This window comes from Rhinoderma darwinii, chromosome 5 (genome assembly GCF_050947455.1).
Source record: "Rhinoderma darwinii isolate aRhiDar2 chromosome 5, aRhiDar2.hap1, whole genome shotgun sequence".
Taxonomy (NCBI): Eukaryota; Metazoa; Chordata; class Amphibia; order Anura; family Rhinodermatidae; genus Rhinoderma; species Rhinoderma darwinii.
The window spans coordinates 213,184,870-213,211,500 of record NC_134691.1 but is presented as its reverse complement, the minus strand read 5'-3'; the positions used below and the strand labels follow the sequence as shown (position 1 = coordinate 213,211,500).

Below are 26,631 nucleotides of genomic sequence, written 5' to 3'. Positions count from 1 at the left end.
ATGGAAAAGATGGCAGACCTGAAGGACTTATGTTACGATGATATTTTATATGGACAATTTGGATGCCCGACCGCGAATCAGAAGACAATAGCATGGAAGACGATGAATTGCGCTAAAGAAGCTCTTTGGAAGGCCAGGAACATCCTTCTTTTTAAACACGACGTTTTGACAACGGATGATGTTTTAGGTCTTTGTTTTAGTGAGATGTATTTATATTATTTAATTGACAGGAAAGCAAATGCCACCCTTCTAAATAAATGGTTTGTGACTGACTGGAACTCCAATAAATAAAGATTTGCCACCATGTCCCCCTATAAATATTAATGTAATTTGATTTTTACTATTGTAACAATATGAAAATGTTTGATGTAATTGTAGTGTTATCTATTGTAAAATTGAATTTTTATTAATAAATCATTGACACCCCCGCGAGGGGGTAGCCAACTGAAAAAAAATCTGTTCTTATCAGTTTAATATCTGATACGTCCCCTATCTGGGGACCATATATTAAATGGATTTTTAGAACAGGGAGATGGAAATAGAGCTTGCTCTGTCCACTCCACGCATTGACCTGGTATTGCAGTATTTCCAGGACCGGTGCACCCTTTCCTTATGTGTTGACTAAAATCAGATTCCAAAAGTGTTTTTACTCTTTGCCATTGTTTCTGTCTTTCTGAAGGGATCTCCCCTTTTAATCCCATTATTTCAACACCTGTTGGACAATGCATGAGTGATAATGAGCTCATTGATTAAATGCAATTAATGAATAGATTGCCACCTCTTGTTTTGTGTCGTCTGTGTGTCTGTGTTTCCGGCATTTCACATTGGAACAGCTCATTCACCTTCCTTGTCTTCTCTCCGCCCTCCCTTTTAGGTAAGTTAAAGAGCTGCACCTGAGCCAGCCACTGATTGATTGATTGATTGATTGATTGATTGATTGATTGATTGATTGATTGATGCAGCACAACAGTCAAATAGTGGAGTGGAGTAGGGGAACAGCAAACAGCCAATAAAGCAGCCCGCCCGCTCGCCTGCCCGCCACAATGGACCTACCTGTGTACACTAGATGGATGTGATGGAATGTACTGTCGTCCCTACATTTCAAGAAGAAGTAAGAATTGCAGTTGCAACAAAGCCTTGCTTGCCTACAAAGAGAGCAGCAATTTGGATTTGTTACTATGTTACCTAGAAGAATAACAAACTGTGCAAGGATGGAGGTTGTAGGAGCAAGGAGAACAAGTTGTCTGTAAAGTTGGTGGATGCCTATTTTCCATTTTGCAGTCCCTTGTCTCCCTCTTGTGGCCTCCTGGAGGCAAATAAATGTGCAAAAAAAAGACAGCCTGGCGGCCGGCTGTTGCAGTGTTGCCCTCTCAGGCAACACTGAGTGACTGACTGAGCCTCACCGTCTTATATAAAGTTCAGACGGAACTTTGCACGTGTCATAGTGGAGCCCTCAGGATTCCAGAGCCAGCTTTCTGACATCATAATGGGGCCTCAGAGATAAAAGCCTGGGCCCAGGCAGTGTTGGTCAGTGCTGCTCAGCAGGCCGCACCGGACTGGACTGGATTAAAGCTGATACAAGGTGTGAAGGAACAAGGGGTGGCTGTGGGCATGCACTTGCTGCCGCTGCCAGTGTTTATCTGCATGGCAGGAGGGCATTTGGGCGTTGCCAGGAAGGCGTTTTTATGTAGATTCCTCCTCTTTCAGCACTGCATTGTGGTGCAAGCAAAAGAAGCAAATCCTGTGTAGCTTCCTCTCCGGCCTTTATTCACCTCCCGCTTAGTAGCTGTAAATGTGTGTGAGCCTGCAGGGCCCCATGGAATTGCCTAGGAGTAGGCTGAATCAATCGCTGCAAGGGGTGAACAGCAGTATTAGGCAGGCTCGGTCAACGCCCGGCCCATTCGGGTTATCGCTTCTCGGCCTTTTGGCACGATCCCGTGTCAAGAGGAGGTCAGCATGTCATGCCCTTGGCCTTTTGGCATCGCCACTTCGGTGGCTTAAGCCAACTGCTGCTATAAGGGGGTAGGCTGGGTGATCAACTGTCGAGCGATCATGGGAGCTAGGCTTCGATACGCTGGGATCGGGGAAACCCGGATCAAGAATGGATTTGGCATTGACGTACCCTTGAACAAGAAGGACCTTTTTTCATTGAAACACCTGGTGAATGAAGTCATTTTCAAGACCCTCAACGTGAGTAGGAACGACATCCTTTGTCTTCAAGATCCCAGAGGTAATCGCTTCACTTTGGTTCTTAAAAGTTTGAATGCTTGTTACAACTTGTATGCCGCGATTAATGCTAACTTGCAAAACCCTGGGTTGGATGGACTTATCTTCACCGTTTTATATAACAACGATGTTCCACTGGTTGTTTTGATGTACAATCCTTATGTGATGGTGGATGATATTACTTCCTTCTTAAAGAAGTACTGCTCTTACGTCAGCTATTCTCACCAGGTGTTAAATGCTGAGTCCCTCTGGACAGGGAAGCATAAATTTTTTGTGAGATTTGAGGAGGATCCTTCAGGGCCTCTGGGTGTGAAATACCCTCCTAGGAATTTTGCCATCGGCCGGGACAAAGGCTACTTATTTTTTCCCCAGCCTCCTGTGTTTTGCAGGAAATGTAAAAGGTATGGCCATGTTCACGAAGATTGTACGCAAGAAGGTGTTACCTGTAACAAATGTAATCAGGACGGTCACCTGGCCAAGGATTGCAAAAACCCAATTGTGTGTAACATGTGCAGCATTGTGGGTCATGCCTTTAAAGACTGTCCAGAGCGTGCTAAAAACAGAAGGGTTAGGACTCTGGCGGAAGTAGTTGCAGGTGAACCTGGCAGTATGAGGTCTAATGTGATTCAGGGCCCAGCTGCCCAGGGAACTGAGGAGTCGGTGCCTGCCCTGGTGTCTGATGGGACTCTCCTTGAGTTAAATCGGTCTGGAAATACGCTGGCTGATGAAATGGAGGTAGCACCTGTTGAGAAAGACCTGCCTCACCCCTCTGATGACCTGGCTGGGTTGAGAGGTGATGGGGAAGTGGATGGTTCTATATCCAAATCGCCTGTCTTTTCCTGGGAAGGAATTCTGGTGGAACAACAAGGTGAAGGTGGTCAAGGGGACTTTTCAACTGCACTTGTGAGGCCTTCTGAGGAGGAGGAAGGAGGTTCATCTTCTAAGAGACTTCGCACCATGTTGTCTCCTCTGAGTGAAGATGGAGTGAGCCCGGATAGGGGAGTCTACCCCATTTCTCACTTTCCTGAGGACTTTCCTTTTTTAGGAGAAGACGTGGACAAAGCTATCTTTGTGTCCGGTTGTCAGCCACCAGGAGGTGTAGGCTGATTAAACAGTGGGGTATTGGTGGATATCTACGGAAAAAGATCAAAATATGGACCCCAAAATTACACTTAATGTCTTATCCTTGAATGTCAGGCAAATTACATCAAAGCCTAGACGTGCTGTTGTGCTGGACTATGTTAGGAATCTTGGGGCAGAGATCATATGCCTGCAAGAGTGTGGTATATCTGAGTCACTGGGGGAGGGGGATTGGCCATATGGGCAGTATGTCTGGTCAGGATCTACTTCCAATAAGAATGATGGGGTGGGGATCCTATTAGGAAATATGGGTATGGATCTGGAGAGTTATACAGTGGTGGAAACAGGTAGATGTGTAATTGCAGTGGTATGTTGCAGGGGAGTTAGGGTTAGGGTGGTGAATACTTATTGTCCTATAGATAGAGCAAAAAGGCTGGCGTTGTTGGAAAAGCTAAGTTTGTTCTTACCTGGAAGGATTCCTACCTTTTTTTTGGGAGACTTTAATTGTTCTTTTGATGGGGATGGTCTGGATGTAACTGGGAAAAAGCTTAACCAACTTATATCTGATTTTTCTTTTATAGATGCAGCCGAATTGTCATTGGGTAAACCACCACCGCCAACATATAAATCAGATAGAGGGGGTATTGAGTCAAGAATTGATCGTATTTGCATATCTAAGGGTTTAGTGTGTAATAAGATGGTTCAGAATGAGGTACCTTTTTCAGACCATGTATGTTTACGGGTATGGGTGGAGGTAAGTAGTAAACTTTGTTTTGGGAAAGGGGTGTGGAAGTTGAATACTAGATTATTGGAGGATGTTGAAGTGATGGATGAGTTCAAACGAAAGTATGATGTGTGGAAGGGAGAAAAAGATAGTTTTGTGGATGTGCTTAAATGGTGGGATTGGATGAAAGGGCAGATTAAAAATTTTTTTGTGAGATGGGGATACAAGCAGGCTGCTAGGAAACGTAACCAGTATAAGGAATTGAATATTAGGATAGAATGGTTGCGGAAGATGGGTGAGAAGGGAATTGATTTGAGTGATTTGCTAGAGGAGGCAAGGAACGAGTTAAAGCAAGTTTTGGAAAGAAAGGGAAAGGAGATTATTTTTAGGTCTAAAGTGGAGTTCTTAGATAAAAATGAAAAATGCACAAGGTTTTTTTTCAAGAAAATGTGTGGTAAGAAAGATGATATGGATGAAATTGTTAATGCGAAGGGGGAGCGTATAGTGGGTATGGATGTGTTAAAAGTGGTGGAATCGTTTTATTCAGAACTATATGGCAAAAAGTGGATTGATATCGGGTTGATGGATGAAGTTTTGAATGGTTTGGAAAATGTTCTTAGAGAGGAGGATTGTGTGGGGTTGAATGAGGATGTAACGTCTGAAGAAGTAAAGAAAGTGATAATGAGTGCGGGGAAAAATAAAACACCTGGTAAAGATGGCATTCCTGTGGAATTTTATGTGAAGGCCTGGGAGATAATAGGGTTGGATTTGGTGGAAGTATGTAAGTTTATATGGGATAAGGGGGTTTTGTGTGAGTCTATGAAAGAGGGTGTGATTGTTTTGATTTATAAGAAAGGGGATAAGAAGTGTTTGGGTAATTGGAGACCGATTTCACTGCTGAATGTGGATTATAAATGTTTTAGTAAAATTTTGGCTAATCGTATGCGTGAGGTGGTAGGAAAGGTTGTGGGTGAAGACCAAGTCTGTGCTGTGCCAGGTAGGAGTATGTCTGATAATTTGGTTTTGCTGAGAGATTTGATTGGGGACTGTATGAGTAGGAAACAGAAGTGTATGATGCTTGCGTTAGATTTCGAAAAGGCGTTTGATAGAGTGTCGCATGTGTTTATGTTTGCTGTACTTGTTAGGATGGGCTTCCCAGTGAGGTTTTTGGAAGGTGTGAAGTGTTTGTATAGGGATGTGTCAAGTGAAGTGTTGGTGAATGGTAATTTAAGTTCAAAAGTATGTGTGAGATCTGGGGTAAGACAGGGGTGCCCTATGTCCCCAGTTTTGTTTATTTGTGTGATCGAAAGTTTGATGTGTTTGGTAAGAAAAGATAAAGTGGTGAAAGGTTTTTTGATCCCAGGGAGTGGAGGTAAATACGTTAAAATTCTGGGTTATATGGATGATGTTGTGGTTATGAGTGATTGTATGGCTGGGTTGAATAGAGCAAAATTATGGTTGGATTTTTTTTGTGGGGCATCAGCTTTTAAGGTGAATTGGGATAAGTGTGTCTTTAAGTGCTTTGGGGATAGGAGGGTAAGTATGGAGGGAGTGAGGAATGAAGTGGGTGCAGTAAAAGTGTTGGGGATACAGTTTAATGAGGACTTGAGAGGGAATGAGAGTTGGGATGAATGTGGCAAGAGGATTGAGAAGAAATTGAATTTTTGGAGACTTAGAGACCTGACTTTATCAGGGAAGGTGTTGATAATTAAGACAGTGATTTTGCCTATTTTGGTTTTTGTGGCTAGTATTTTTCCCTCCGCTAGTAGGAAAATCAAAAAGTCAGAGAAAATGGTGTTTACCTTTCTGTGGGGAAGTCAAATGGAAAAGTTGAAGCGTGAGTATGTTTATAAGTCTTGTGAGAATGGAGGTTTGGATTTTCCGAATGTGGAGGTCTTTCTTGGGTTAAATTATATTAAAACAGTGGTGGGGCTCTTGGGGAAAGGAAATAAGAGTGCGTATATGGTAAGGTATATGGCCGGTTGGATGCTTTATGGGTTAAATTGGTTTAAGAGAGACGCTACTGTGCCTGTTGCTTATGTATGTCCGGTATGGTATGTTGTGATTGAAAGGTTCATTAGGAAATATGATTTGATTGCAGTGCCTATGGGTGGGTTTCTGGATAAGAAGGCTGTGCTAAAAAGATTGTGTGTGAATGAGGTTGTGTGTAACATTGTGGGTTTGCGAGGAGAGGATGTTGTGGATACTTGGAAGAAGTTAGGCGTGAGAGGTATGTCCAATAGACAAAAGGACATAGTGTGGATGGCGTTGCATGATATATTGCCTGTTAGAGATGTGCAGAGGAGGAGAATGCTAGTTAGATTTGAGGTGTGTCCAAGGGTTGGGTGTAATTCACGGGAGACTGTTAGGCATCTTTTTTGGGACTGCAATTATTCGTATGAGGTATGGAGGAGGATGGGTGGCGTCTGTAAGGAGTTAGCTGGGGTGAAGTTTGTGGATTGGAAGGTTGCGATGTTTGCTATAGGGGCTTGTAACAGAGTAAGTGATAGGATCTTATGGTTGATTATGGTGTGTATAATGGAAAGCTTATGGGATGTACGTAATTTAGGTGTTTTCAAACATAAGTGGGTACCCATTGGTGAGTGTGTGAGGATGGTTTTGTCAAGACTATACGTAGTCTATCGTTGGGATAGTCAGTGCGGTGGTGGTATAGACGCAGAGGGGATATGGAAATTTAAGAAGTGGAGAAGGTTGGTGAAATATAGCTAATTGATAAGATTTATTCCTGTTTTATTTTTGTTCTTCACAATCCTTTCTGTGTCTTGATTATTATTGTTTGGAATAAAATAGCCATGATGATGTACGACTAAGGCAACTTATGCCTTAAAATGCAAAATGGTTTGTGTACTGTTGCTTTAAGTTAAACTGAATGGTTTTAAAAAAAAAAAAAAAAAAAAAAAAAAAAAAAAATCTGTTCTTATCAGTTTAATATCTGATACGTCCCCTATCTGGGGACCATATATTAAATGGATTTTTAGAACAGGGAGATGGAAATAGAGCTTGCTCTGTCCACTCCACGCATTGACCTGGTATTGCAGTATTTCCAGGACCGGTGCACCCTTTCCTTATGTGTTGACTAAAATCAGATTCCAAAAGTGTTTTTTCTCTTTGCCATTGTTTCTGTCTTTCTGAAGGGATCTCCCCTTTTAATCCCATTATTTCAACACCTGTTGGACAATGCATGAGTGATAATGAGCTCATTGATTAAATGCAATTAATGAATAGATTGCCACCTCTTGTTTTGTGTCGTCTGTGTGTCTGTGTTTCCGGCATTTCACATTGGAACAGCTCATTCACCTTCCTTGTCTTCTCTCCGCCCTCCCTTTTAGGTAAGTTAAAGAGCTGCACCTGAGCCAGCCACTGATTGATTGATTGATTGATTGATTGATTGATTGATTGATTGATTGATGCAGCACAACAGTCAAATAGTGGAGTGGAGTAGGGGAACAGCAAACAGCCAATAAAGCAGCCCGCCCGCTCGCCTGCCCGCCACAATGGACCTACCTGTGTACACTAGATGGATGTGATGGAATGTACTGTCGTCCCTACATTTCAAGAAGAAGTAAGAATTGCAGTTGCAACAAAGCCTTGCTTGCCTACAAAGAGAGCAGCAATTTGGATTTGTTACTATGTTACCTAGAAGAATAACAAACTGTGCAAGGATGGAGGTTGTAGGAGCAAGGAGAACAAGTTGTCTGTAAAGTTGGTGGATGCCTATTTTCCATTTTGCAGTCCCTTGTCTCCCTCTTGTGGCCTCCTGGAGGCAAATAAATGTGCAAAAAAAAGACAGCCTGGCGGCCGGCTGTTGCAGTGTTGCCCTCTCAGGCAACACTGAGTGACTGACTGAGCCTCACCGTCTTATATAAAGTTCAGACGGAACTTTGCACGTGTCATAGTGGAGCCCTCAGGATTCCAGAGCCAGCTTTCTGACATCATAATGGGGCCTCAGAGATAAAAGCCTGGGCCCAGGCAGTGTTGGTCAGTGCTGCTCAGCAGGCAGCACCGGACTGGACTGGATTAAAGCTGATACAAGGTGTGAAGGAACAAGGGGTGGCTGTGGGCATGCACTTGCTGCCGCTGCCAGTGTTTATCTGCATGGCAGGAGGGCATTTGGGCGTTGCCAGGAAGGCGTTTTTATGTAGATTCCTCCTCTTTCAGCACTGCATTGTGGTGCAAGCAAAAGAAGCAAATCCTGTGTAGCTTCCTCTCCGGCCTTTATTCACCTCCCGCTTAGTAGCTGTAAATGTGTGTGAGCCTGCAGGGCCCCATGGAATTGCCTAGGAGTAGGCTGAATCAATCGCTGCAAGGGGTGAACAGCAGTATTAGGCAGGCTCGGTCAACGCCCGGCCCATTCGGGTTATCGCTTCTCGGCCTTTTGGCTAAGCTCAAGTGGCTAACCAGAGGCGTCCAGTGCTGAACTCTCGGCCCTGCAGCATCGCCCTTTGGGGCTTAAGCTGCTTGTTGCTATAGGGAGACAGCCAGTGGCAGGAAGGCGATCGACATGGGCGTTATTGTACGTCACGCTAAGGCCGGGGAAACCCGGGTCAAGTACGGCATTCGGATCGAAGTTGATGCTGGATCAGAGAAGACCCTGGACCTACGACACCTGGTGAACAACATCTTGTTTGGAATTTTGAAAGTGGAGCGGAAGAAAATCCTTTGTCTTCAGGAGCATAAGGTTGGTCATTTTACCTTGATATTGACGGATTTACCTGCCTGCCATACTTTCCATTACAATTTGATGCAAAATGTGAACAATCCTGAGCTTGGAGGACTTACTTTTATCCTGCTGTATGATGAAGGAGAAGTCTTCCTGGTTGTTTTTCTCTACAATGCACATGTACCTTTGCAAGATATCACGGCATTCCTGTCTAGACATTGTGCATATGTTAAGTTTGAGAATAAAATCTTGAACACTGAAATGATCTGGAATGGGAAATACAAATTTCGGGTCCGGTTTCGGCAAGATATTGAGGAACCAGGAGGCTTCCATTTCCCTCCATCGAACTTCTCCATTGGAAGAGACAGGGGATATCTGTTTTTTCCCAGGTGTCCTCCCTTCTGCAGGAATTGTAAAGTTTTTGGCCACACAAGGGAAGGATGTCAAAATTCAGGGAAGTGTTCCAGATGTAACCAGGAGGGTCACAAAGCAAAAGAATGTGTCAACCGCATTGTTTGTAATCTCTGCGAGGTGGAAGGGCATACATTCAAAGACTGCCCTCTGCGGAAGAAGTCATATGCAGAGGCAGCCAGGAGCCAAGTGGCTGAGATGATAGCGAGAACTGGACGGTTGGGCGAGGAGGTACCCGCTGACTATCTGGCTTCTTTAAGCACATCTCCAGTAGAAGTACGTGTGGAGGAAGGGGCAGGCATGGAGGTAGCCCCGGTCGAGGAGGATCTTCCTCACCCATCCGATGCCCAGACTGGGCTACAGGGTGAGGGAGAAATTGAGGGCGACGTCCCCGTGACTCCTCCTGTTTCTTGGAGTCTGGATGAAGTGTTCCTGGAAGGAGTTGGAGGTCAAGGGGATTTTACCACTGTAGGCACCCGACCTGCAGATGAAATTCTGGATATGGGGGCTAAGAGAGCCAGGCTGGCCGCGTCACCCCCTGTAACCCCTGGAAGGGAGGAGGAATACCCCTCATCAGTGATTTCGTTTGATGAGCCTTTTCTAGAAGATCAAGGGACCAGTTTCTTCACATTAGGTTGCCAGCCTCCAGAAGGCAAAGGCTGAAGTGCAAATGGACAACCTGCGGTTATCTGGCTATGAAAATTAAAATATGGCATCCAAACCTACATTTGATGTCGTATCCTTAAATGTACGACTGATTCAATCTAAGCCCAGGAGGGCTGCAGTTCTGGATTTTTTAAAAAATTTAGGAGCTGATATATATTGTTTGCAAGAATGCGGTATTAGGGAACCTGTGCCAGAACAGGAATGGCCATATGGCCAATGTATATGGTCTGGTTCTTCTATAAATAAAAATGATGGGGTAGGAATATTGCTAGGGAATAGGAATTTAAAATTAGAAAGTTATATTGTGGTGGAAGTGGGGAGGTGTATTTTGGCAGAGATAAATATCAGAGGGTGGAGGGTAAGGGTAATTAATATATATGGAGCAACAAAAAAAGAAGAGAGGTTAGAGCTCCTAGAGAAGTTGTCCTTTTTTTTGCCAGGGAGAATTCCTACGATTTGGGTTGGGGACTTTAACTGTGTGACGGAAGGGGAAAAAATGGATGTGTCTGGTAAAAAGTTGTACCAATTAATCAAAGATTTTTCTTTTATAGATGCTGCTGAGGTTCATTTGGGAAAGCCACCACCCGACACTTATAGGTCTGATAGAGGAGGGGTAACATCAAGGATAGATCGGGTGCTTTTCTCAAAAAATGTGGGGTGTATGAGTTTGCGGCAGCGCGATGTGACCTTTTCTGACCATGTGTGTATGTGTGCAACCTTTGAAGGGGATGCTCGTTTAGTGCGTGGTGCAGGGGTATGGAAGTTAAATGTAAGTTTATTAGAGGATGAAAGAATTGTGAAGGCTTATATATATGCTTATAAAGGATGGAAATTGCGGCAGGAATTTTTTGGGAATGTGTTGGAGTGGTGGGATTGGATGAAGAATGAATGTAAAAAATTCTTTAAAAAATGGGGCTATAAAAAAGCAGCTATGCTAAGAAACCAATATAATGAGTTGAATGTTCGAATAGAATGGTTGAGAAAACTTGGCGAGCTTGGTGTGGATGTGAGTGATTTGATGAGGGACGCAAGGAATGAAAGTAGGCTTTTATTAGAGGAAAAAGGGAAAAAAATTATATATAGATCAAAAGTTGAGAACTTAGACAAAGATGAAAAATGTACAAGATTTTTTTTCAAAAAAATATGTGGTAAAAAGGATGATATGGATGAATTATTGAATGATAGGGGTGAGTGTGTTTCTGGAAAGGATGTGATGAGTGAAGTTGAAGGTTTTTATACCCAGTTGTATGGAGAGAAGTGGTATGATAAGGATTTGATGAATGAGGTTTTGAATGGGTTGGAAAATAAACTTGGAGAGGAAGATCGTGAGTCTCTGTGTGGTGATATTACCATGGATGAAGTGAGAAATGTGGTGATGAGTGCAAGTAAAAATAAAACACCTGGGAAGGATGGGATCCCAATTGAATTATATGTGAGGATGTGGGATATAATGGGTGGGGATTTGCTTGAGGTATGTCAGTATATGTGGAAGCATGGTGTGTTGAGCAAATCTATGAAAGAAGGTGTGGTTGTGCTGATATATAAAAAAGGTGAGAAGAAAAATTTGGCAAATTGGAGGCCAATTACTTTGTTGGATTCTGACTATAAGTGTTTTAGTAAAGTATTGGCCAATAGGATGCGTGAGGTTGTTGGTGAAGTGGTGAATGAAGATCAAGTGTGTGCAGTGCCTGGTAGAAGTATGACTGATAATTTGTTGTTACTAAGGGATATGATTGGGGACTGTATGGATAGAAAGCAGAAATGTATGGTCCTATCTGTGGATTTTGAAAAGGCATTTGATAGGGTGTCGCATGAGTTTATGTTTAGGGTGCTGTGTAAAATGGGTTTTCCGAGAAAGTTTGTGTATGCAGTGAAAGGTTTGTATGGGAACGTAACAAGTGAGTTTCTCGTAAATGGGTTTCTGAGTGGAAAAGTGGGGATAAGGTCAGGTGTCAGGCAGGGTTGTCCTATGTCCCCTGTCCTGTTCATTAGTGTGATTGAAGTATTGTTGTGTATGGTTAGAAGGGAAAAATTTATGAGGGGGTTATTAATTCCTGGGAGTAATGGTAAGTTCCTGAAAGTATTGGGTTATATGGACGATGTGGTAATTGTTAGTGAGAGAGAGGCGGAGATAAATAGAGCGAGATTGTTGTTGAGGTTGTTTTGTAGTGCGTCTGCGTTTAAAGTGAATTGGGGTAAATGTAGCTTTAAGTGCTTTGGTGATAGGAGTGTGAGAATGGATGGGGTTAATTGTGAGATGGGTGCTATTAAAATATTGGGTGTGCAATTTAATGAGGATTTGAGAGGGAATGAAAGTTGGGATGAATGTGGTATGAGAATAGAACGAAAGCTGAACTTTTGGAGCCTGAGAAGTTTGACACTGACGGGAAAAATTTTGATAGTTAAATCTGTTGTGTTACCAATTTTACTTTTTTGTGCAGTTGTTTTCCCTTTTGCTACTCACAAAATTAAGAAGATGGAAAAGATGATTTTTACATTTTTTTGGGGGAGTAGAATGGAAAAATTGAAGAGAGAGTATGTGTATAAGATGTGTGTGAATGGTGGTTTGGATTTTCCAAATGTTGAGTTATTTTTGGGTTTGAATTATATCAAAGTGGTGTCTGTGTTAGTGCAGAGGAATAACAAGACTGGTTTCATGATTAGATACTTGGCTGGTTGGATGTTGTATGGTCTGAATTGGGTAAAGAGAGATGCAAGTGTGCCTGTGGCTTTCAAGTGTCCAGTGTGGTATATGAGGATTGAGGTTTTTGTGAGGAAAAATGACTTGCTTGCTGTGCCAATGAGTGAGTTTAAAAATAAGAATGCGGTGATGAAGAGAATACGTGCGAATGAAATTCCATGTGAAATTGCAGGTTTGAGGTTAAACGAAGTGCAGAGTGTATGGAGTAAATTGAAGGTGAGTGGTCTGTCAAACAGACAGCGTGATATTGTGTGGATGTCGCTGCATAATATCCTACCTGTTAGGCAAGTGCAGAAAAGAAGGGATCTTATTAGGTCTGAGGTTTGCCCGAGGGATGGATGTGGAGCAAGTGAGAGTGTGAGACATATGTTGTGGGATTGTGACTATTCGTATGAAGTATGGAAAGGGGTGGGTGGTTTGTGTAAAGAACTAGCGGGGGTAAAATTTGTTAATTGGAAAGTAGCAATGTTTGGAATGGGTGCAAGTAGTCGTATGAAAGATAGAATTATGTGGTTAATTATGGCATGTGTGATGGAAAGTTTGTGGGATGTGAGAAACTTGTTAGTGTTTAAAAGGAAATTAGTGCCTGTAAATGAGTGTATTAGGATGATTTTGTCTAGACTATACGTCATGTATTTGTGGGATAGACAGCGTGGTGGTGGCCTAGATTCAGAGGGGATATGGAAGTTCAAAAAATGGAAATTCCTGATACGATGTAGGTAATATTGTTCTGTTTTTTTTTGTGATTGTTTATGTAAATTGAAGAAAAAATAAAGAACAAACCAGAATGATGATAAGTTTGAAGCAACGTGGATTTGATTTTCAAGTTTTGAGAAACATTATAAGTTGCTTATAACTAACTGAAATGGTTTTAAAAAAAAAAAAAAAAAATCTGTTCTTATCAGTTTAATATCTGATACGTCCCCTATCTGGGGACCATATATTAAATGGATTTTTAGAACAGGGAGATGGAAATAGAGCTTGCTCTGTCCACTCCACGCATTGACCTGGTATTGCAGTATTTCCAGGACCGGTGCACCCTTTCCTTATGTGTTGACTAAAATCAGATTCCAAAAGTGTTTTTTCTCTTTGCCATTGTTTCTGTCTTTCTGAAGGGATCTCCCCTTTTAATCCCATTATTTCAACACCTGTTGGACAATGCATGAGTGATAATGAGCTCATTGATTAAATGCAATTAATGAATAGATTGCCACCTCTTGTTTTGTGTCGTCTGTGTGTCTGTGTTTCCGGCATTTCACATTGGAACAGCTCATTCACCTTCCTTGTCTTCTCTCCGCCCTCCCTTTTAGGTAAGTTAAAGAGCTGCACCTGAGCCAGCCACTGATTGATTGATTGATTGATTGATTGATTGATTGATTGATTGATGCAGCACAACAGTCAAATAGTGGAGTGGAGTAGGGGAACAGCAAACAGCCAATAAAGCAGCCCGCCCGCTCGCCTGCCCGCCACAATGGACCTACCTGTGTACACTAGATGGATGTGATGGAATGTACTGTCGTCCCTACATTTCAAGAAGAAGTAAGAATTGCAGTTGCAACAAAGCCTTGCTTGCCTACAAAGAGAGCAGCAATTTGGATTTGTTACTATGTTACCTAGAAGAATAACAAACTGTGCAAGGATGGAGGTTGTAGGAGCAAGGAGAACAAGTTGTCTGTAAAGTTGGTGGATGCCTATTTTCCATTTTGCAGTCCCTTGTCTCCCTCTTGTGGCCTCCTGGAGGCAAATAAATGTGCAAAAAAAAGACAGCCTGGCGGCCGGCTGTTGCAGTGTTGCCCTCTCAGGCAACACTGAGTGACTGACTGAGCCTCACCGTCTTATATAAAGTTCAGACGGAACTTTGCACGTGTCATAGTGGAGCCCTCAGGATTCCAGAGCCAGCTTTCTGACATCATAATGGGGCCTCAGAGATAAAAGCCTGGGCCCAGGCAGTGTTGGTCAGTGCTGCTCAGCAGGCAGCACCGGACTGGACTGGATTAAAGCTGATACAAGGTGTGAAGGAACAAGGGGTGGCTGTGGGCATGCACTTGCTGCCGCTGCCAGTGTTTATCTGCATGGCAGGAGGGCATTTGGGCGTTGCCAGGAAGGCGTTTTTATGTAGATTCCTCCTCTTTCAGCACTGCATTGTGGTGCAAGCAAAAGAAGCAAATCCTGTGTAGCTTCCTCTCCGGCCTTTATTCACCTCCCGCTTAGTAGCTGTAAATGTGTGTGAGCCTGCAGGGCCCCATGGAATTGCCTAGGAGTAGGCTGAATCAATCGCTGCAAGGGGTGAACAGCAGTATTAGGCAGGCTCGGTCAACGCCCGGCCCATTCGGGTTATCGCTTCTCGGCCTTCTGGCTGAGATCAAGTGTAGTTCTGATTACTTGTAGTCAGTGCTGCCTGGTCTTGGTTAGGAGGTGCTCAGGTACCCTCTCTCTCGGCCTCGGGGGATCGTCCAGGTTCGCCTGGACTTCACCCCCGTGCTGCTATTTGGGAGAGAGGCTTAGTCCTGAGCAACGAGTTGCGATCCACATATCCCCCGTGTAGGCTTCGGCCGAAAAGGGGAAAAGCTGCGTAGACGTTACGTCACCAACGGGTGGCGTAACTTTCCTTGAAAACCCCTCACCATGGACGAAAGTCCTGGTGAGATACCGGCGTATGCCCGGATAAAGAATACAATCCGTGTAATTGTATCAGAAGAGAAGGCGACGACCTGCGGCCTGAAGTTCTTGGTGGAGACCGTGCTTGTTGGCATTTTCAACATTCAGAAGCGGGAGATATTGGCGGTACAAGACTATCCTAGGAGAAGAACATACGACATAACTTTTGTACAGAATGGAGTGTTCCAAGATCTGCTGGCGGCATACATGGTAAAAAACGATCCGAGACTGGACGGTATTGAATTTTACGAACATGTGTTGGACATCACTAAGATGATTGTTATAAAAATGTACTGCCCGTTTGCTGATTTAAAAGATGTGATGTCCTTTTTATCCCCCTATTTCAAAAGTGTAAAATGTATTGGCAAAATAATGAACGAAGTTGGAGTTTGGACGTCAAAGTGGAGATTTTTAGTAACTTGTTATAGAGATGCCAATACAGCAGGGGGGATAATGTTGCCGCCAGCACGCTTTAAATTAGGTGATATGGCAGGAGATCTTTTTTATACAGGAATGCCTCCATTCTGTAGAAAATGTCAAAAGTACGGTCACACCAAAGAGTTCTGCGAAAGCACCTGTAGGAACTGTGGCAGCTCTGAGCACGAGGCCAAAACTTGCCCTCTGGGGAAAAGGTGTCGTTTTTGCAGCCGAGTTGGTCATCTATATGCTACTTGTCCCCACAGATCGGAACAACCCGAGGTCCGGCCGAGGCGTCCAGAGCAGCCAGCAGGCCAGATCGCCCCCGCACAAGGAGAGGAACCAAGAGGTGAAGAGGCAGATGACATGGACACCTCCAGCAGACCCCCCCAAACAGGTGACCCAAAGGAGCAAAGGCGGTTTAAGAGAAGAGCCAGTGATCAGCGGACGAAAAAGCCCCCTCAGGAAACGGAGGAGATGGGTAGTTCGGATGAAGCTGATCCGCCTGGGCCGCAGGAGATGCTGGGTCAGCCTGTACCTGAGGCAGAGGACCCGGGTGGAGCGGCAGCTAGGTCTAAGAGGCGTAGGGCGTACTCAGAGGTGGCAGCGGGGGTGCCGATGGGAGTACCTGCTAGAGCGAAAGCAGGGAAACCAGTTGACGCGCCCCCGGAAGCACCAGCTGAAGGTCTCCCCCCTTCTCGCCAGTTGGGGGAGACAAGCATAGCTGCCTCTGAGGTGACAGAAGTCCCTGAAACGGCCGCGAGTGCGTTTCCTGCCCCTATCGTAGGGGAGGAGGCTGCCATACAAAATGCTCCAGAAACCTTGCCCGTGGAGTCCATCTGGGACCCATTTTCGATAAGTGCCTCAGGTATGGCGGGGGGTCAGCTGTCTGACATGAGTTCCTCTCCAATCTCCTCAAGTTATACAGTCGGTTTGAAGTCGGAGGGCGATGAGAGTTCGAGTGAGGTCTCTGGTAACGCCGAGGACTGCTGAGGCCACCTCGGGTAAGATTACATAAGACTGTCTCTTTTCCCTTTTCCTCATGGCAGAGTTAGGTGGCATTTCCTTAAATGTTAGGAGCGTGCATTCTAAGACGAGAAGAGCTGCCCTGTTTGACTATCTTTCTATTTTTTCCGCCACCGTTTTTTTCCTACAGGAATGCTGTATCCCACATCGCACGAACTACAACAAATATAAGGAAGACTGGAGACTCGGACCTTCAGTGTGGTCCGGGTCTAACGATTCCAGAGCCGCAGGTGTCGCCATTTTATTTAAAGGGAACGTTTTAATTGACAGTTTTAATGAAATTTTACCAGGTAGAATTTTATTGGTCAAAGCTTTTATAGACGGTATTAGATGGCAGTTTTTAAATTTTTATGGGTCCTCGGACAAGAATGAAAGAGCTAGAATGCTAGAGATTTTACCCCTTTTTTTAAACGATTCAGAGCCACTTGTTTTAGCGGGTGATTTTAATTGTATTTTAAAGGGGGAACGCCGGTTCTCTAACTCAGTAAGCAGGAATTATGACAAAACCTCCTCATTATTAAAAGATATAGTTACTGATTTTAAACTTACTGATGTTTTTAAGAAATGTAACAGCAATTTATCTGCAGAGGCCGGCGTCACCTGGAGCAATGTGAACTGTAGCTCCAGGATCGATTTTATATTCTGCTCTTATCAAGTACTGCCTTTTAAATGTGATCTTAATCCCAATGTTTTATCTGATCATAAATTATTGTATTTTAAAGTTAAAAATGATATTGGGAAAAATACTGTCAAAAAAGCCTGGAAAATGAACGTTTCCCTTTTAGATGATCCGCAAATTTTATCTGATTTTATTACCTTTTATAAGGGCTGCAGACGGGTAAGACATCCAAATATGTCCATAGTCTCATGGTGGGAGAAAATAAAAATAAAAATAAGAGACTTTTTCATAAAAATCGGAAGGAGAAAAGCAAAAGAAAAACAGGATTTTTTTGCTAATTTGAATACCCGTCTGCAGACCCAATACAAGTTCAGAGAACAGGGTATGCAGGTGGAGGAGGAGATTATGGAGATTAGGAAGGAGATCTCCCAGTGCCTGGAGCAGAGAGGTAAGGAAATTGTCTTTCGTTCAAAAATGAAACACCTCGAGGAAAATGAGACCTGCTCCAGGTACTTTTTTAAGAAAATTAACGATAAGCATACCCTGTTAGACAATGTTGATGGAGATACAAACACTGACAATATTTTAAAAAAGGTACACAGATTTTATGCGGATCTTTTTAATATAAAGCTTGTTAATGTTGATTTGATGAACGACTCATTGAAGGAGGTTGACGCTGTTTTAAATCCTGTCTCCAAAGATTTTTTATTACAGGATATTACGGAACAGGAGATTTTAGATACCATCAAGAGTTTTAAAACAGGTAAAGTCCCTGGCCCTGATGGTATACCCATAGAGTTTTATGTCACATTTTATGGAGTTTTAAAAGAGGATCTCTATTCCCTTTTTACTCAAGTTTTTAGAACAAAAGCCCTCCCGGGGTCCTGGAAGAAAGGTGAGGTGTCCCTGCTTTATAAAAAGGGGGACAAAACAGATATTAAAAACTGGAGGCCTATCACCTTACTAAACACAGACTACAAAATAATGGCCAAGATTTGCGCGAATAGGCTAAAGGCTGTTATAGAGAAAATCGTCCACTCCAACCAAGTCTGTGGGATACCTGGGAGGAGCATATGGGACAATTTAAACCTTTTAAAAGATGCTATTGGTGATACGAAGGAGAGAAAAGGCAGATTGGCGGTTTTATCCATAGATTTCGAGAAAGCCTTTGATAGAGTATCACATTTTTATCTTTTTAAGGTTTTAGAAAAGATGGGTATACCAGAAGGCTTTTTACAGTCTCTGAAGGCCTTTTATGAAAATTGTACGAGCAAGATTTTAGTAAAGGGTTTTAAGACACAGGATGTCCTTTTAAACTCCGGAGTGAAGCAGGGGTGTCCCTTGTCCCCACTACTTTTTATATGTGCGATCGAGCCTCTACTCTGCAGATTGAGGAATGACAAGCAGATATGTGGAGTCCCCCTGCCGGGCGGGGGGGGGACTAGAGGCAAAAGTAGTGGGGTACATGGATGATGTCGCGGTCCTGTGCAGGGACGCCCCGTCACTGCAAAAAGCATTACAACAGATATACCAATTTTGCTGCTCCTCCGGTTTTAAAGTCAATTTTAATAAAAGTAATATTTTAAATATTGGCAATATGATTTTACAGGACATTCCAGTCCCTGTGTCGGAGTCTGTACAGATTTTAGGGGTCTCCTTCAATGAGTCAAACAATGGTTTTATCAGTTGGGACTTGGTGGCACAAAAAGTTAATAAGAAAATTTGTTTATGGAATCTTAGAAAACTGACAATGGAGGGAAAAATTTTAATCACAAAAATGGTGATTTTACCAATTTTATTATATCTAAGTATGGTTTTCCCTCCCCCTGATATTTTATTAAAAAAGATTACCAAGGCATGTTTTACATTTTTATGGAATTCTAGGATGGAGAAGCTCAGGAGAGAAAAAGTGATGTTGCCAAAGCTAATGGGTGGTAAAGATTTTCCAAATATAAAAGCATTTCTTTTAATCCATTTTTTTACACTGTGTCTTAATACTGTTTTTAAGGAACACTACTGGTCTTATTTTATCCGTTTTAACACTGGCTATTTTATGAGGAGGTACGGATGGTTCTCTACTGTTTTAAGCTCGCCATATGCTTTTAACCTGCCAGACCAGTATAAGATTTTAGAAAAAATAGTGAACCTTTTTAACTTAAAAGACAAAAGAATAGAAGATGTAAAAAATAGTAAATATGTTTTAAAGGAAATAAAAGAAAATGTTTTAATAGCCCCCATTAGCAATTTTAATGAAAACAAGTGCAAATTCATCTGGAGCATGGTTAATGCTAAATTCATTTTTAATTCACAGAAGGATCTGGCCTGGAGCTGCGCTCACGAGTGTCTTCCATGCCGGGCATTCCAGCATCGAAGGGGACTGACCAACTCGGCTGCGTGTCCAAGGGGAGGATGCCGCGATGACGAGACAGTCTTACATCTTTTTTGGCAATGCTATTTCTCACAACTGATATGGACAAAAATCCTCCCCTTGATGAAGAAGATAACCGGAATAAAGAGAATTACAAGTGAAGGCGTTTTTTACGGATGTCTGGAGTGCCCAACAAGGACTCAAAAAATTATGGCATGGAAGATTACTAACTGCGTTAAAGCAGCTCTGTGGGCGGCCAGGAATATTCTTTTATTCAAACATGAAATTTTATCTGTGAATGATATTTTAGGAATTTGTTTTTATGAAATGCACAAGTATTATCTTTTAGACAAAAAATTCTCTCCTGTTTTAAGTAGAAAATGGTTTTTTAGCGAATGGAATTCTATAATATGATGCCACCAAGTGCCCTTTTAAAAATTGTATGATTTTAATCTGACAATTTGTATTTATTTTTTAACCATTGTTGTAAAATCTGAAATCTCTGTAAAAATGTTGAAAAATGTTGATTTATTGTAAAATCTGAAAAATTTTAAATAAACGGTTACCCCCAAAGTTGGGGTAGTCAACTTAAAAAAAAAAATCTGTTCTTATCAGTTTAATATCTGATACGTCCCCTATCTGGGGACCATATATTAAATGGATTTTTAGAACAGGGAGATGGAAATAGAGCTTGCTCTGTCCACTCCACGCATTGACCTGGTATTGCAGTATTTCCAGGACCGGTGCACCCTTTCCTTATGTGTTGACTAAAATCAGATTCCAAAAGTGTTTTTTCTCTTTGCCATTGTTTCTGTCTTTCTGAAGGGATCTCCCCTTTTAATCCCATTATTTCAACACCTGTTGGACAATGCATGAGTGATAATGAGCTCATTGATTAAATGCAATTAATGAATAGATTGCCACCTCTTGTTTTGTGTCGTCTGTGTGTCTGTGTTTCCGGCATTTCACATTGGAACAGCTCATTCACCTTCCTTGTCTTCTCTCCGCCCTCCCTTTTAGGTAAGTTAAAGAGCTGCACCTGAGCCAGCCACTGATTGATTGATTGATTGATTGATTGATTGATTGATTGATGCAGCACAACAGTCAAATAGTGGAGTGGAGTAGGGGAACAGCAAACAGCCAATAAAGCAGCCCGCCCGCTCGCCTGCCCGCCACAATGGACCTACCTGTGTACACTAGATGGATGTGATGGAATGTACTGTCGTCCCTACATTTCAAGAAGAAGTAAGAATTGCAGTTGCAACAAACCCTTGCTTGCCTACAAAGAGAGCAGCAATTTGGATTTGTTACTATGTTACCTAGAAGAATAACAAACTGTGCAAGGATGGAGGTTGTAGGAGCAAGGAGAACAAGTTGTCTGTAAAGTTGGTGGATGCCTATTTTCCATTTTGCAGTCCCTTGTCTCCCTCTTGTGGCCTCCTGGAGGCAAATAAATGTGCAAAAAAAAGACAGCCTGGCGGCCGGCTGTTGCAGTGTTGCCCTCTCAGGCAACACTGAGTGACTGACTGAGCCTCACCGTCTTATATAAAGTTCAGACGGAACTTTGCACGTGTCATAGTGGAGCCCTCAGGATTCCAGAGCCAGCTTTCTGACATCATAATGGGGCCTCAGAGATAAAAGCCTGGGCCCAGGCAGTGTTGGTCAGTGCTGCTCAGCAGGCAGCACCGGACTGGACTGGATTAAAGCTGATACAAGGTGTGAAGGAACAAGGGGTGGCTGTGGGCATGCACTTGCTGCCGCTGCCAGTGTTTATCTGCATGGCAGGAGGGCATTTGGGCGTTGCCAGGAAGGCGTTTTTATGTAGATTCCTCCTCTTTCAGCACTGCATTGTGGTGCAAGCAAAAGAAGCAAATCCTGTGTAGCTTCCTCTCCGGCCTTTATTCACCTCCCGCTTAGTAGCTGTAAATGTGTGTGAGCCTGCAGGGCCCCATGGAATTGCCTAGGAGTAGGCTGAATCAATCGCTGCAAGGGGTGAACAGCAGTATTAGGCAGGCTCGGTCAACGCCCGGCCCATTCGGGTTATCGCTTCTCGGCCTTTTGGCACGATCCCGTGTCAAGAGGAGGTCAGCATGTCATGCCCTTGGCCTTTTGGCATCGCCACTTCGGTGGCTTAAGCCAACTGCTGCTATAAGGGGGTAGGCTGGGTGATCAACTGTCGAGCGATCATGGGAGCTAGGCTTCGATACGCTGGGATCGGGGAAACCCGGATCAAGAATGGATTTGGCATTGACGTACCCTTGAACAAGAAGGACCTTTTTTCATTGAAACACCTGGTGAATGAAGTCATTTTCAAGACCCTCAACGTGAGTAGGAACGACATCCTTTGTCTTCAAGATCCCAGAGGTAATCGCTTCACTTTGGTTCTTAAAAGTTTGAATGCTTGTTACAACTTGTATGCCGCAATTAATGCTAACTTGCAAAACCCTGGGTTGGATGGACTTATCTTCACCGTTTTATATAACAACGATGTTCCACTGGTTGTTTTGATGTACAATCCTTATGTGATGGTGGATGATATTACTTCCTTCTTAAAGAAGTACTGCTCTTACGTCAGCTATTCTCACCAGGTGTTAAATGCTGAATCCCTCTGGACAGGGAAGCATAAATTCTTTGTGAGATTTGAGGAGGATCCTTCAGGGCCTCTGGGTGTGAAATACCCTCCTAGGAATTTTGCCATCGGCCGGGACAAAGGCTACTTATTTTTTCCCCAGCCTCCTGTGTTTTGCAGGAAATGTAAAAGATATGGCCATGTTCATGAAGATTGTACGCAAGAAGGTGTTACATGTAACAAATGTAATCAGGACGGTCACCTGGCCAAGGATTGCAAAAACCCAATTGTGTGTAACATGTGCAGCATTGTGGGTCATGCCTTTAAAGACTGTCCAGAGCGTGCTAAAAACAGAAGGGTTAGGACTCTGGCGGAAGTAGTTGCAGGTGAACCTGGCAGTATGAGGTCTAATGTGATTCAGGGCCCAGCTGCCCCGGGAACTGAGGAGTCAGTGCCTGCCCAGGTGTCTGATGGGACTCTCCCTGAGTTAAATCGGTCTGGAAATACGCTGGCTGATGAAATGGAGGTAGCACCTGTTGAGAAAGACCTGCCTCACCCCTCTGATGACCTGACTGGGTTAAGAGGTGATGGGGAGGTGGATGGTTCTTTATCCAAATCACCTGTCTTTTCCTGGGAAGGAATTCTGGTGGACCAACAAGGTGAAGGTGGTCAAGGGGACTTTTCAACTGCACTTGTGAGGCCTTCTGAGGAGGAGGAAGGAGGTTCATCTTCTAAGAGACTTCGCACCATGTTGTCTCCTCTGAGTGAAGATGGAGTGAGCCCGGATAGGGGAGTCTACCCCATTTCTCATTTTCCTGAGGACTTTCCTTTTTTATGAGAAGACGTGGACAAAGCTATCTTTGTGTCCGGTTGTCAGCCACCAGGAGGTGTAGGCTGATTAAACAGTGGGGTATTGGTGGATATCTACGGAAAAAGATCAAAATATGGACCCCAAAATTACACTTAATGTCTTATCCTTGAATGTCAGGCAAATTACATCAAAACCTAGACGTGCTGTTGTGCTGGACTATGTTAGGAATCTTGGGGCAGAGATCATATGCCTGCAAGAGTGTGGTATATCTGAGTCACTGGGGGAGGGGGATTGGCCATATGGGCAGTATGTCTGGTCAGGATCTACTTCCAATAAGAATGATGGGGTGGGGATCCTATTAGGAAATATGGGTATGGATCTGGAGAGTTATACAGTGGTGGAAACAGGTAGATGTGTAATTGCAGTGGTATGTTGCAGGGGAGTTAAGGTTAGGGTGGTGAATACTTATTGTCCTATAGATAGAGCAAAAAGGCTGGCGTTGTTGGAAAAGCTAAGTTTGTTCTTACCTGGAAGGATTCCTACCTTTTTTTTGGGAGACTTTAATTGTTCTTTTGATGGGGATGGTCTGGATGTAACTGGGAAAAAGCTTAACCAACTTATATCTGATTTTTCTTTTATAGATGCAGCCGAATTGTCATTGGGTAAACCACCACCGCCAACATATAAATCAGATAGAGGGGGTATTGAGTCAAGAATTGATCGTATTTGCATATCTAAGGGTTTAGTGTGTAATAAGATGGTTCAGAATGAGGTACCTTTTTCAGACCATGTATGTTTACGGGTATGGGTGGAGGTAAGTAGTAAACTTTGTTTTGGGAAAGGGGTGTGGAAGTTGAATACTAGATTATTGGAGGATGTTGAAGTGATGGATGAGTTCAAACGAAAGTATGATGTGTGGAAGGGAGAAAAAGATAGTTTTGTGGATGTGCTTAAATGGTGGGATTGGATGAAAGGGCAGATTAAAAATTTTTTTGTGAGATGGGGATATAAGCAGGCTGCTAGGAAACGTAACCAGTATAAGGAACTGAATATTAGGATAGAATGGTTGCGGAAGATGGGTGAGAAGGGAATTGATATGAGTGATTTGCTAGAGGAGGCAAGGAACGAGTTAAAGCAAGTTTTGGAAAGAAAGGGAAAGGAGATTATTTTCAGGTCTAAAGTGGAGTACTTAGATAAAAATGAAAAATGCACAAGGTTTTTTTTCAAGAAAATGTGTGGTAAGAAAGATGATATGGATGAAATTGTTAATGCGAAGGGGGAGCGTATAGTGGGTATGGATGTGTTAAAAGTGGTGGAATCGTTTTATTCAGAACTATATGGCAAAAAGTGGATTGATATCGGGTTGATGGATGAGGTTTTGAATGGTTTGGAAAATGTTCTTAGAGAGGAGGATTGTGTGGGGTTGAATGAGGATGTAACGTCTGAAGAAGTAAAGAAAGTGATAATGAGTGCGGGGAAAAATAAAACACCTGGTAAAGATGGTATTCCTGTGGAATTTTATGTGAAGGCCTGGGAGATAATAGGGTTGGATTTGGTGGAAGTATGTAAGTTTATATGGGATAAGGGGGTTTTGTGTGAGTCTATGAAAGAGGGTGTGATTGTTTTGATTTATAAGAAAGGGGATAAGAAGTGTTTGGGTAATTGGAGACCGATTTCACTGCTGAATGTGGATTATAAATGTTTTAGTAAAATTTTGGCTAATCGTATGCGTGAGGTGGTAGGAAAGGTTGTGGGTGAAGACCAAGTCTGTGCTGTGCCAGGTAGGAGTATGTCTGATAATTTGGTTTTGCTGAGAGATTTGATTGGTGACTGTATGAGTAGGAAACAGAAGTGTATGATGCTTGCGTTAGATTTCGAAAAGGCGTTTGATAGAGTGTCGCATGTGTTTATGTTTGCTGTACTTGTTAGGATGGGCTTCCCAGTGAGGTTTTTGGAAGGTGTGAAGTGTTTGTATAGGGATGTGTCAAGTGAAGTGTTGGTGAATGGTAATTTAAGTTCAAAAGTATGTGTGAGATCTGGGGTAAGACAGGGGTGTCCTATGTCCCCAGTTTTGTTTATTTGTGTGATCGAAAGTTTGATGTGTTTGGTAAGAAAAGATAAAGTGGTGAAAGGTTTTTTGATCCCAGGAAGTGGAGGTAAATACGTTAAAATTCTGGGTTATATGGATGATGTTGTGGTTATGAGTGATTGTATGGCTGGGTTGAATAGAGCAAAATTATGGTTGGATTTTTTTTGTGGGGCATCAGCTTTTAAGGTGAATTGGGATAAGTGTGTCTTTAAGTGCTTTGGGGATAGGAGGGTAAGTATGGAGGGAGTGAGGAATGAAGTGGGTGCAGTAAAAGTGTTGGGGATACAGTTTAATGAGGACTTGAGAGGGAATGAGAGTTGGGATGAATGTGGCAAGAGGATTGAGAAGAAATTGAATTTTTGGAGACTTAGAGACCTGACTTTATCAGGGAAGGTGTTGATAATTAAGACAGTGATTTTGCCTATTTTGGTTTTTGTGGCTAGTATTTTTCCCTCCGCTAGTAGGAAAATCAAAAAGTCAGAGAAAATGGTGTTTACCTTTCTGTGGGGAAGTCAAATGGAAAAGTTGAAGCGTGAGTATGTTTATAAGTCTTGTGAGAATGGAGGTTTGGGTTTTCCGAATGTGGAGGTCTTTCTTGGGTTAAATTATATTAAAATAGTGGTGGGGCTCTTGGGGAAAGGAAATAAGAGTGCGTATATGGTAAGGTATATGGCCGGTTGGATGCTTTATGGGTTAAATTGGTTTAAGAGAGATGCTACTGTGCCTGTTGCTTATGTATGTCCGGTATGGTATGTTGTGATTGAAAGGTTCATTAGGAAATATGATTTGATTGCAGTGCCTATGGGTGGGTTTCTGGATAAGAAGGCTGTGCTAAAAAGATTGTGTGTGAATGAGGTTGTGTGTAACATTGTGGGTTTGCGAGGAGAGGATGTTGTGGATACTTGGAAGAAGTTAGGCGTGAGAGGTATGTCCAATAGACAAAAGGACATAGTGTGGATGGCGTTGCATGATATATTGCCTGTTAGAGATGTGCAGAGGAGGAGAATGCTAGTTAGATTTGAGGTGTGTCCAAGGGGTGGGTGTAATTCACGGGAGACTGTTAGGCATCTTTTTTGGGACTGCAATTATTCGTATGAGGTATGGAGGAGGATGGGTGGCGTCTGTAAGGAGTTAGCTGGGGTGAAGTTTGTGGATTGGAAGGTTGCGATGTTTGCTATAGGGGCTTGTAACAGAGTAAGTGATAGGATCTTATGGTTGATTATGGCGTGTATAATGGAAAGCTTATGGGATGTACGTAATTTAGGTGTTTTCAAACATAAGTGGGTACCCATTGGTGAGTGTGTGAGGATGGTTTTGTCAAGACTATACGTAGTCTATCGTTGGGATAGTCAGTGCGGTGGTGGTATAGACGCAGAGGGGATATGGAAATTTAAGAAGTGGAGAAGGTTGGTGAAATATAGCTAATTGATAAGATTTATTCCTGTTTTATTTTTGTTCTTCACGATCCTTTCTGTGTCTTGATTATTATTGTTTGGAATAAAATAGCCATGATGATGTACGACTAAGGCAACTTATGCCTTAAAATGCAAAATGGTTTGTGTACTGTTGCTTTAAGTTAAACTGA

The 26,631-nt window shown here is 42.9% G+C and overlaps 2 non-coding genes and 2 pseudogenes across 2 annotated transcripts; all 4 read left to right on the top strand.

The window, feature by feature from the left end:
* The first annotated feature begins 413 nt into the window (after positions 1–413).
* On the top strand, positions 414–608 carry LOC142654184 (U2 spliceosomal RNA). The gene has a single exon (XR_012848915.1). It is a non-coding gene; the product is annotated as a U2 spliceosomal RNA (small nuclear RNA).
* Positions 609–6,920: 6,312 nt separating this feature from the next.
* LOC142654081 (U2 spliceosomal RNA) lies at positions 6,921–7,114 on the top strand. Its single transcript, XR_012848863.1, has one exon. It is a non-coding gene; the product is annotated as a U2 spliceosomal RNA (small nuclear RNA).
* A 6,240-nt stretch (positions 7,115–13,354) lies between these two features.
* LOC142654000 (U2 spliceosomal RNA) lies at positions 13,355–13,533 on the top strand (annotated as a pseudogene).
* Positions 13,534–20,160: 6,627 nt separating this feature from the next.
* Positions 20,161–20,331, top strand: LOC142654082 (U2 spliceosomal RNA; annotated as a pseudogene).
* Positions 20,332–26,631: the final 6,300 nt, after the last annotated feature.